Source organism: Stenella coeruleoalba (assembly GCF_951394435.1).
Source record: "Stenella coeruleoalba genome assembly, chromosome: 9".
NCBI classification, from domain to species: domain Eukaryota; kingdom Metazoa; phylum Chordata; class Mammalia; order Artiodactyla; family Delphinidae; genus Stenella; species Stenella coeruleoalba.
The window spans coordinates 26,345,149-26,355,264 of record NC_137155.1 but is presented as its reverse complement, the minus strand read 5'-3'; the positions used below and the strand labels follow the sequence as shown (position 1 = coordinate 26,355,264).

Here is a 10,116-nt window from a genome sequence, read left to right as displayed (position 1 = left end):
TCATGGGATCTGGCATCCAACTCAATTGAGCAAGAAAAAAAAAAAAGGAAACGGAGTGAGAGATAAGGAGTAGTACCTTAAGGATATGAATTATATCTTTTCATCTTATTTTTTCTTAAAAAAAAAAGCAAGAAATTATGTTAATACATACCTCAGAGTCTCTCAAGAGTTTGCAGTCTCTCCAAAACACCAAGGATATAAATGCTCATTAATAATGGTGGATCTGAGCTCTTCTCCCATGTTATATGTTATAGAAATTGTAGCGAATAGGTCATCCTATGTAATTCATGACTGAGTAGAAACATCACATCCAAGTTTTGAGGACGTGTGGTTTCTAGAAAGAGAGAACCATAGACACAAACTACATAATGAGACATGCCAACCATACCCTGGAGGTCTGAGCCTGACTGCAAAATAATTAGTTTAAGTACTTATTTGAATTGGTTTTGAACAAGTACATTGTTTAAAGTGACTGTAATTTGCTTGTTCCAGGTAGGGAATATAATTAAAATTTGAGTGTACAGGGGAAAAAAGGCCCAAACCTGAGTAATGCTGAATAAGGTAATCTGAAATTATTTATACTCAGACTTGTTTTCCTTTTGCTTTTTCTTTCTCTTACTAGTCAAATGATAGGGAGAAGAAACTCAAATTTACTGAGTTAGTTTACTGTGTTGGGCTTTTGACATGAGGCCTTATTTAATTGAGAAAACATTATGACGAGCTATGCCTATGCCTACTTTACGAATAAGGAAGATTAGGCTCCAAGATGTTAAGAAACTTGTCTAAGGTTACACAGTAACTGAAGGAAGCCAGGTTACTCTGACTTCAGACCCCATGTTTTGAATCCATGTACATGTCCATATTCCTGGCTGTTTGTAGTTTGTTGGTTAGTATCAGGACATATTTTGCATGAAGCTGACTGAATGTCTGATTATCATTAAGAAAATGAATTTAAAACATGTCATTGTAATATATTCTATAAAACATTGCAAAAGGATTAAATATTTAAGGTAATAATAGTTACTCATCATAATTTTATCCCTGTAGAAAAGTGTAGTATCTAACCAGTTGAATGATTTTTTTTTCAAAGTTCACAGATTTTCATAGCACAGAAATTCATAACTCATAAACTTGACAGTTTTCCACACTAAAAACTTATATGAAAAAGTGGGCTGATCTTATTCTTCAAGTGAATAAAAATGATTAATCAACCAAATGATCTTTCTTCTAGTAAAACGTCTGGTATAGTATAAATATAATAAACATTACAAGTAGCTTGGCTGCTGTGAGCTTTGATCTCCCTGAGATACAGGGAGAGGCCCTTCTCTATTCTAAATATGAAATTTAACAAACAGTCCTCTTACCATATGGTTCTGGATTAACATTACTATGTATACTGTTCATCGATATTGTTCCCAAGTGAGAAATGTTCTTCATCAAATTGTAGGCTCTACTTTCCTGTGGTGCATATAATTAACTTGTTGAAATTTGGTTACTCTAGAGAACATAAAACTGTTTCTTATGAAACACCAAAATGATAGCTAATAAGGCATCTAGTAAATTTAGAGTTGACAAACTTTTATAAGGTCAGAATTGGTTACTGGATAAAATAGTCTGGGATAACTCAAGAGATCAGATTTAGATTAACATTTATTAACAACTTTTATTAGCATGAGTTATACAACTATATTATCTATATAACATGTTAAAATGTATTCTTATTTCTTATAAATAATTAGAAATTGAAATAAGGTTTGCTCATGAATTAATCTTAGTTTATTTTAAATGCTGAGTAATTGAAAAACTGTATAACTTAATGACACATTGCTTTTAACAACCCAACTTTAAAAAACTTAATGTAATTTTCTTAAACTTAATTTTAATTTTTTAAATTAATTCCCCAATTTTTAATTATATTTTAATTCCCCAATTTTTAATTATTATTTAATTATTTTAATTAATTATTTTAATTCCCCAATTTTTAATTATAGAATAAGGTATATTTTATTTTATGTAATTCACCATTTCTCACATTATTAGTTTTCATACTATTGTCAAATTTTTAAAAATGTTTTAAGCCAAGTAACAAAATTCAGAACATACAGGCATCTTTAGATGCTAAATAAGTGTTCTAAGCTTAGTCACACAGATTTTCCCCGTTTTTAACGTAATTCTTTTTCTTAACCAAAAATATTACCTGATGTTAAGTTTAATTTTGATATCACTGAATAAATAAAGCAGAAGGAAATATTGTCATTATTTCTTTCAAAATTGTTCTTTAGAGTTCTTTTGTAACTATGTAACTATGTATATATTGTACACCCAAATGACTTCACAAGAGAAATAGGCCTGAAGTCATCTTTTATAAATTTAAATGTTATCCTACAAAAACTGTTGAAAAGTTCATACTCAATGAGTATAGCAATAACCAGAAGTCTAAAGGCATATTTTCTGATTAAGTCATCAAAATGAAATAAAATTACCTAGTATTTTGCTGGATGATTTTACTAGAAATGTAGTTATTCACTATGCATTTTCATCTTTTAAGGTCTATTGTTACTAGTAAAAATTTTAGAAGTGAGTTAAAATCATTTTAAAGTCAATTTCTAGGAAAAATTTTCACAGATTTATCTAAAGATGTTACAAGGAAAGAATCAGAAGAAAACAAGTATTGGACTAAGACATAGAAATGAATATCATTTGCAAGAACAAATAAATTACATTCTAGTAGGTGAAGGAGTTAACATGAATGGCCATACTTAAAAAAATTATTTCTGATAAAAGCAAATTTAAATTCGTTAAAGTAAAATTCTTAAAAATTGAAATAATCTATGAGAGCAAATCCTTCTCTATATTCTCAATTAAATAACAACACCTAGCATTTATTGTATGCTTACTTGTGTCACGAACTGTAGTAAATATGCACCTTCATTCCTTACCGCATTACCTTTTGTAGTCCTCTCAACAGCATGAAGTAGGGGCTTTTATTATCTGTATTTTAGAGATAAGGAAACTGAGACCTAGAGCAATTATGAATCTTGCCCAGTCTATTCAGATCAGGCAACTAAGTGTCAGAGTCAGCACTGAAATACTTTTCTTATCCCAGAGCGCACATCTTTTAATACTACGCTAGGCTGACACTTAGAACACAATTGGTAAAATTATCTTCTAATTCAGTTGAAAATTACATACTAAAAATGCCTACTTTTTAGGATGCAGAAATAGAATACTGCTGATAGAAGAAAAGAGGCTAAGATCAGAGTAATGAGAAACAACACTGTTCTGTGAAGCTAGATGTAAGCCCAGAATAAAGGCAGAGAAAGAATGACCACTAAAATAACCTAGCTGGAAGCTGATGGAAGTCTAAATAAGAATTGTGGTGATAGAGAAAGGGATGAGGGAAAATATTCAAGAAATATTTAGGGGATAAAATTGGTGGAACTTTTTACTTCATAAATTTGGATTTTGGAAGAGGCAAGAGTTGACAGTAACTCCCAGATTGCTCTGAGTTATTGAATGGATGATTTATTATTGATTGCATTTGAGTGTTTTGCCTAAATATAAATTTTCTTATCCATATACACACATTGAAACAGAATTTTCATGTAAATCCCAAAGAAAAGTTAATGACTTACAAAAACATCTAATGTTTTCTTGAATAAAGCTTCTCATCTCACTGTTTAGTCTATGTTTTGGACTGAACGTTTGTGTCTCCCTAAAATTCATACCCCTAGATATGATGGTATTAGGAGGTGAGGTCTTTGTGAGGTAATTCAGATTATATGAATGTGATGGTATTAGGAGGTGAGTTCTTTGTGAGGTAATTCAGATTATATAAATGTGATGGTATTAGGAGGTGAGTTCTTTGTGAGGTAATTAGGATTATATGGGCGTGGAGCCCTTATAAATGGGATTAGTGCCTTACAAGAATCACCAGAGAGCTTGCTTTCTGTCTCTGCTCTTTCCACCGTGTGAGAATACAAAGAGATGTAGCCAGTCTATAACCCAGAGAGGTTTGTCACCAGAACCTGACCATGCTGGCTGGCACCTTGATCTTGGACGTCCCAGCCCCTAGAACTGTGAGAAATGTGTCTATTGTTTAAGTCACCCAGTCTATGGTACTTGGTTACAGCAGCCCAAACTGACTCTGACAGTTTACGTTCTTTACATTGCTGGACTACAACCCAATGTTGAATGGAAAAAACATTCCTTTTAAACATTCTGTGTTCAACATCGTATCTCCAGTTCAGAGGCTGTATTTAAAGACTAGTCTGTATTGCTTCTTGTACTGTATACAATTTTTTGAGAGCTTTGCCTTATGGTAAAATATTTACACATTGACAGTTAATGCAGAGATAGGTAAAGTTGGTGGGAAAAAAAAAAAGGACATTGAGAAAGTACCGAGTCTGCTACCTTCGTCACATTTTTTCCAGACCTTCATCATCTGTATTAGTCAGAGATCTCCAGAGAAACAGAATCAGTAGGATGTGTACATAGAGAGAAAGACAGATTTATTTCAGGGAATTGGCCCTTGTGCTAGTGGGAGGTGGCAATTCAAAGTTCTGACAAGAGTTGATGTTGCATTCTTGAGTCCAAAGGCAGTCTGCAGGCAGAAAATTACTTCCTTCTCAGGGCTTCAGTGAGGCCCACCACATTATGCAATATAATCTGCTTTACTCAATGTCTACTGGTTTAAATGTTAATCACATCTAAAAAAATACCCTCACAATAATATCTAGATTGGTATATGACCAAACAAGTGGGCCCCATAGCATAACCAAGTTGATACAGAAAAGTAATTCTCACGTCATCCTTCTCGACCCCACCATTGGTTTATTGACATTGATTTGCCTTTCACTCTAAAGGCAAATGATTAGTTATTTAAGAGTCTTACTGTGCTTCCTACGGCCTTTCAACAAACTGGTGCAAAAGTAATAACTTAGTACACTGCATTGTTTCTGATCAGAGATCAATGCATCAAGTCAAAACTGTTAGAACAAATTCATACTTAGTATTTTCTATTTACATAAATATTATACCAATATTTTCCTGAGATTCAAGAGAATTCTCTAAGTCAGCTATTTACATGAGAATCAAGAATTATATAAAACACTGCGGTCAAAATATTATAATTTTAGGAATGTATACAATGGCGATTTCTGGGATAGAGAATCTAAAAATAACAGGTTTTTTTAAACAGGAAATAGAGTTATTTTTCTTATGTTGTAATTCATGGCAAAAAAAATTGTAATTCATTTTTATTCTATTTGAGGACTCAAATCAATTTTCTTAATGAATAGAGACTGAGAAAGCTTATAATATAAAAATGTAACTAACACTAAAATTATGTAATCAGATTCTAGTCTTAGTAGAATTTTATCAAACCTTTGACAACATATCTCATGAGTTTTCAAATATTTAAAGCAAGAAAAGTGTAATTTCATTAAAAATTTTTGAGGAAACAATTTGAAAAATTAATATACACATTTTTCAGGTTTCTTTATTATGAAAATTTACATTTATATAAGTCAAAAACAATACTACAGTAAACAACCGTAAACACTTCAGCATGCATATCATTAACTAAATTTTTCAATATTTGTTTAACATTTCTCTTTGATGTAAAATTTACATACAGTTTACTGCACAGATGTTAATTGTACCATTCTGTAAGTTTTGATAAATACACACAGCTATGTAAAACAAATACCTACTAAACATTGCCATCCATCCAAAAGTTCCCTCATACTCCGTCCCACTCAGTCTTCATTCCAACCCTTTAGTAAACAACCAGTGTTCTAATTTTTTTTCCCTTCCTTAGAGTAATTTGCCTGTTACGGAACTACATATAATTAGAATCATAACAGTTTATGCTCTTTTGTGTAAGGCTTCCATCACTCAGCACTTGGGAAATTTTTGATTATACATATTTTTGTGTGTATGTGTTTTCTGTTAGGTTTTTGGCATTTTGGCAAGTATATTTTTATGATTCCCAACGTACACATTATAAGAATTCCATGTATTAACTTGCCTAATGTTTTTGAGCACCTATAGTATATAAGTCGAGGTATTTACTTTTTAAATGTGTTCAATGGTTATGTATTTGGAAGTTTACAGTTTAGTTGGGAAAAAAACATCAGAAAGCCAGAAATATCAATTCAATTTGTTAAACACAAACTGCTATCATAGCCAAAAATATATAATTAACCTAAAGGATCGTAGTTGGCTACCTCTTTGTTGTAAAGTGTAAATAATGAATTGTTTTATTTCTTAATAAGATTGATTAAGGGTAACATAAAAAGAGAAAACATATACACATACCACATTATTTGTTTCTTCATTAGTTTTAATTTCTTCAGTAATCGTTTAAAACCACACTTCACCAAAAACTAAATTTTATGAACATCATTATTTTTACATAAATTTTTTTAAAGGATTAAAAAGAAAGCAGTTGTGAAGCCTACACTATTTGCACTCTTTTGTAAAATGAATAATTAATTTGCCTTCCACAGGGTAAATACCTGACTCTAGTACATTTTAATCAGAGCCAAGAAATATTTTCAGAAAAGATTATATTTAAAATGATGACTAAGAAATTAATTTATATGATAACCAATCTGTTATGAAGTAACAGTGGTGCTATGATAAGGGCATATCACAGCCTCATCACATTGGGAGAGATCAGGACAACATTTATTCACAACCACAAAATAAGTGATAAGGTTCTGTTTAAAGATATAGCAGTTTTATGTTTTTAAAACTAACTCATATTTGAGACAATTATTTTTAATTTTATATCAAATGGTAAAGGCAAAAATGGTTCAATGTGTGATTTAAAGATTTCAAAACAGGTACAGGACTGCAAATCACAGAGCGGATAAAATTGTCAAGCTGGAAGCATAATGTAACAGATTGCATATATCTTTCACTTTTCTCTAAGAATTACTAATAATTTCAGGCACAGAGAATAAGTATGTGACAAAAACAAACATCAAAAAGCTTTCTTAAAGAAAATACATGTGTTGCTTAAAATGTAAAGAAAATACAAAAGTTGCTTAAAATATAAATAGCATTCATACATATTAAAACATTAACTACAGAAGAAAAACACCCCAAACAATATTGGCTCAAAAATTAATGGATCCTAATATAATTTTAAAACTCTCTGACTCACTATACCTAAATTTGATCAGTGCAATTCTTACGGTCTATGTACAATCTGTAAAATACCATCCATTCATTTATAAATAAGTATTTAGCATTTACTCTATATGAGGGATCACTTTGGGCACATTAAGTGTATTGGCAAACGCACAGAGCTTGCATTTATCAGGGGGTGACTGATAAAATAAAATTAATCTATGAGTAAATTATATAGCATGTTAAAAGGTAATGAGGAATGTCAGGAGGGGTTTTGAGGGACCACATGCAATGTTAACAGGGTGGTCAGAGTTGTCCCCATTGAGAGGATGACAGTGGAGCAACAAGACCTCTCTCAACAAACCTCTCTCTCGGTTTGTTGAGAGCACAAATCTAGATAGATATCTATCTAGAGATCTTCTGGGCAACGGAGGAGCCACCGCATAGACTCTAAGGCAAGGAAACCAGGGCAGCTGGAGCAACCTGAGTGAGAGGAAGAAAAGTAAGAAACACAGTAGAGATGGGAAGGAAGCCAGAATATATGTTGTATTGTAAGTCACGTTAAGGACTTTGGCTTTGACTTTGAGTGAAATTGGGAGAGTTGGCACAAATGAGTGACTGTAATAGCTGGAGAAGAATTGGGTGATGTTTGTATTAGAGAAAGAAAGGAGTTAGAGGTGACTCCAAGGAGGGTTTCTTGTTTGTTTGCTTGTTTCTTTTAACCTGAGTATTGAAGGATGGATTTCTAGGGTGGCCCTACATTCCAGATTCCTCCAGCTTGGTGTGTGCCTGTAATCCGATATAGTACACCTTTTACTTTGAAAGTACCTAGTTTGAATGATAAATTATATGGTTTTCCTGTAGTCAATGAAATACTGGCAAGAAGCAGAATTTTGAGGAAAGGTCAGTAGTTAAGTTTTGGAAGTACTCAGTTTGATTTGCCCATAGGAATTGTGGTTAGAAGGTTGAATAGGCAGTTAGATACTGAGTCTTTTCTTTCCCCTGGTTTTATTGAGATATAATTGATATACAACACTGTATAATTTTAAGGCATACAGCATAATGTCATGACTACATATATTGTGAAATGATTACCACAAGTTTAGTTACATCCATCCTCATATAGCTACAAAAAAAAATATTTTCTCTTTGTGATGAGAACTCTTTAGGGTTTACTCACTTCACAACTTTAACATATATCTTATAGTTGTCAGAAATTTGGTCAGGGCTCAAGCAGGTGATAGTTTTGCTCTTCAGAGCTTGACTAAGGTCCTCAGTCGCATTGAGCTGGTGGAGGGCTGATCTGGAGGATCTAATACAGTTTCCTCACGTCTGGCTTCTTAGCAGGGGTGTCTGGGAGGCTGAGTTCAACTGGGATGGTCTTGCAGAGCACTGACAAATGGCATCTCCAACCTGGCGGTCTCAGTGTTATCAGACTTACTACATGGTGGCTTAGAGCTCCCAGATGGAAAGTGTTCTTCAAGAGAAGAAGTAGAAGGTGCCTGTGCCTTAGGGTCTCGGTCCAGAAACTGGACCAACATGACCTCCACCATGTAGGGAAGGAGACATACACCTCAATTCTGAGTGGAGTGTTAAGAAATTCATAGCCATTTTTAATGTACTGTAGAGTGACTAAGTGTTAATTGTGGCTGCCAGCCAGATCATATGAGGACTGAGAATTGATAGTTGGATTTAGTAACATGAAGATCACTGGTTTCCTTTATAAGAGAAGTTTCATTGTCATAATGATGATGAAAACTTGATTAGAGTAGGTTTAAAACATAATAGGAAAGCCAAATACAACACATGGGTTGCCCCTTATCACCCCCTTGGTGATAAGATTGAGTGATTCTAGTAGTAATAGTGCAACTTAAATCACTCTGAATACTTTTCTAATGCCAGAAAATTGTCTTTTATTTATTTATTTATTTAACATCTTTACTGGAGTATAATTGCTTTACAATGTTGTGTTAGTTTCTGCTGTATAACAAAGTGAATCAGTTATACGTATACACATATCCCCATCTCCCGTTCCTCTTGCGTCTCCCTCCCTCCCACCCTCCCTATCCCACCCCTCTAGGTGGTCACAAAGCACCGAGCTGATCTCCCTGTGCTATGCAGCTGTTCCCACTAGCTATTTTACATTTGGTAGTATATCTATCAATGCTACTCTTTCACTTCGTCCCAGCTTACCCTTCCCCTCCCCGTGTCCTCAAGTCCATTCTCTACCTCTGCGTCTTTATTCCTGTCCTGTCGCTAGGTTCATCAGAACCATTCTTTGTTTTGTTTTTTTAGATTCCATATATATGTGTTAGCATACGGTATTTGTTCTTCTCTTTCTGACATACTTCACTCTATATGACAGACTCTAGGTCCATCCCCCTCACTACAAATAACTCAATTTCGTTTCTTTTTATGGACGAGTAATATTTGATTGTATCTATGTACCACATCTTCTTTATCCATTCACCTGTTGGTGGACACTTAGGTTGCTTCCATGTACTGGCTATTGTAAATAGAGCTGCAATGAACATTGTGGTACATGTCTCTCTTTGAATTATGGTTTTCTCAGGGTATATGCCCAGTAGCGGGATTGCTGGGTCATGTGGTAGTTCTATTTGTAGTTTTTAAAGGAACCTCCATACTGTTCTCCATAGTGGCTAGATCAATTTACATTCCCACCGACAGTGCAAGAAGGTTCCCTTTTCTCCACACCCTCTCCCAAGAAAATTAAGTCTTTCAGAGTAGAAACTATTGACCTTGAAACTCTGCCAAAAAGTCCCTTTGAGTATTTGTTATTTTTTATTCCTTTTTACCTACATTGTTGAAGTGGCAATGTTGGAACTATTCTGTAATAATTAAATAACAAAATTTTTTTCATAAGTTGAGCATAGATTTTGTGTATTTTTTCACATCCTCAGCATCATTTATCTCAGATCAGACATTAGGGAGTAAAAATACAAAAACATAAACCAT

The 10,116-nt window shown here is 33.4% G+C and overlaps 1 protein-coding gene across 2 annotated transcripts in view; it reads left to right on the top strand.

Annotated features, from left to right (window-relative positions):
- Positions 1-543: 543 nt before the first annotated feature.
- The window catches only part of SEMA3E (semaphorin 3E), a 568,411-nt gene continuing 558,838 nt past the window's right edge, over positions 544-10,116 (top strand). For both annotated transcript variants that reach the window (XM_079932521.1, XM_079932522.1), the window contains exon 1: positions 544-561. The gene's annotated coding sequence lies outside the window, so the exon portion shown is untranslated. The remainder of the gene's footprint in view (positions 562-10,116) is intronic.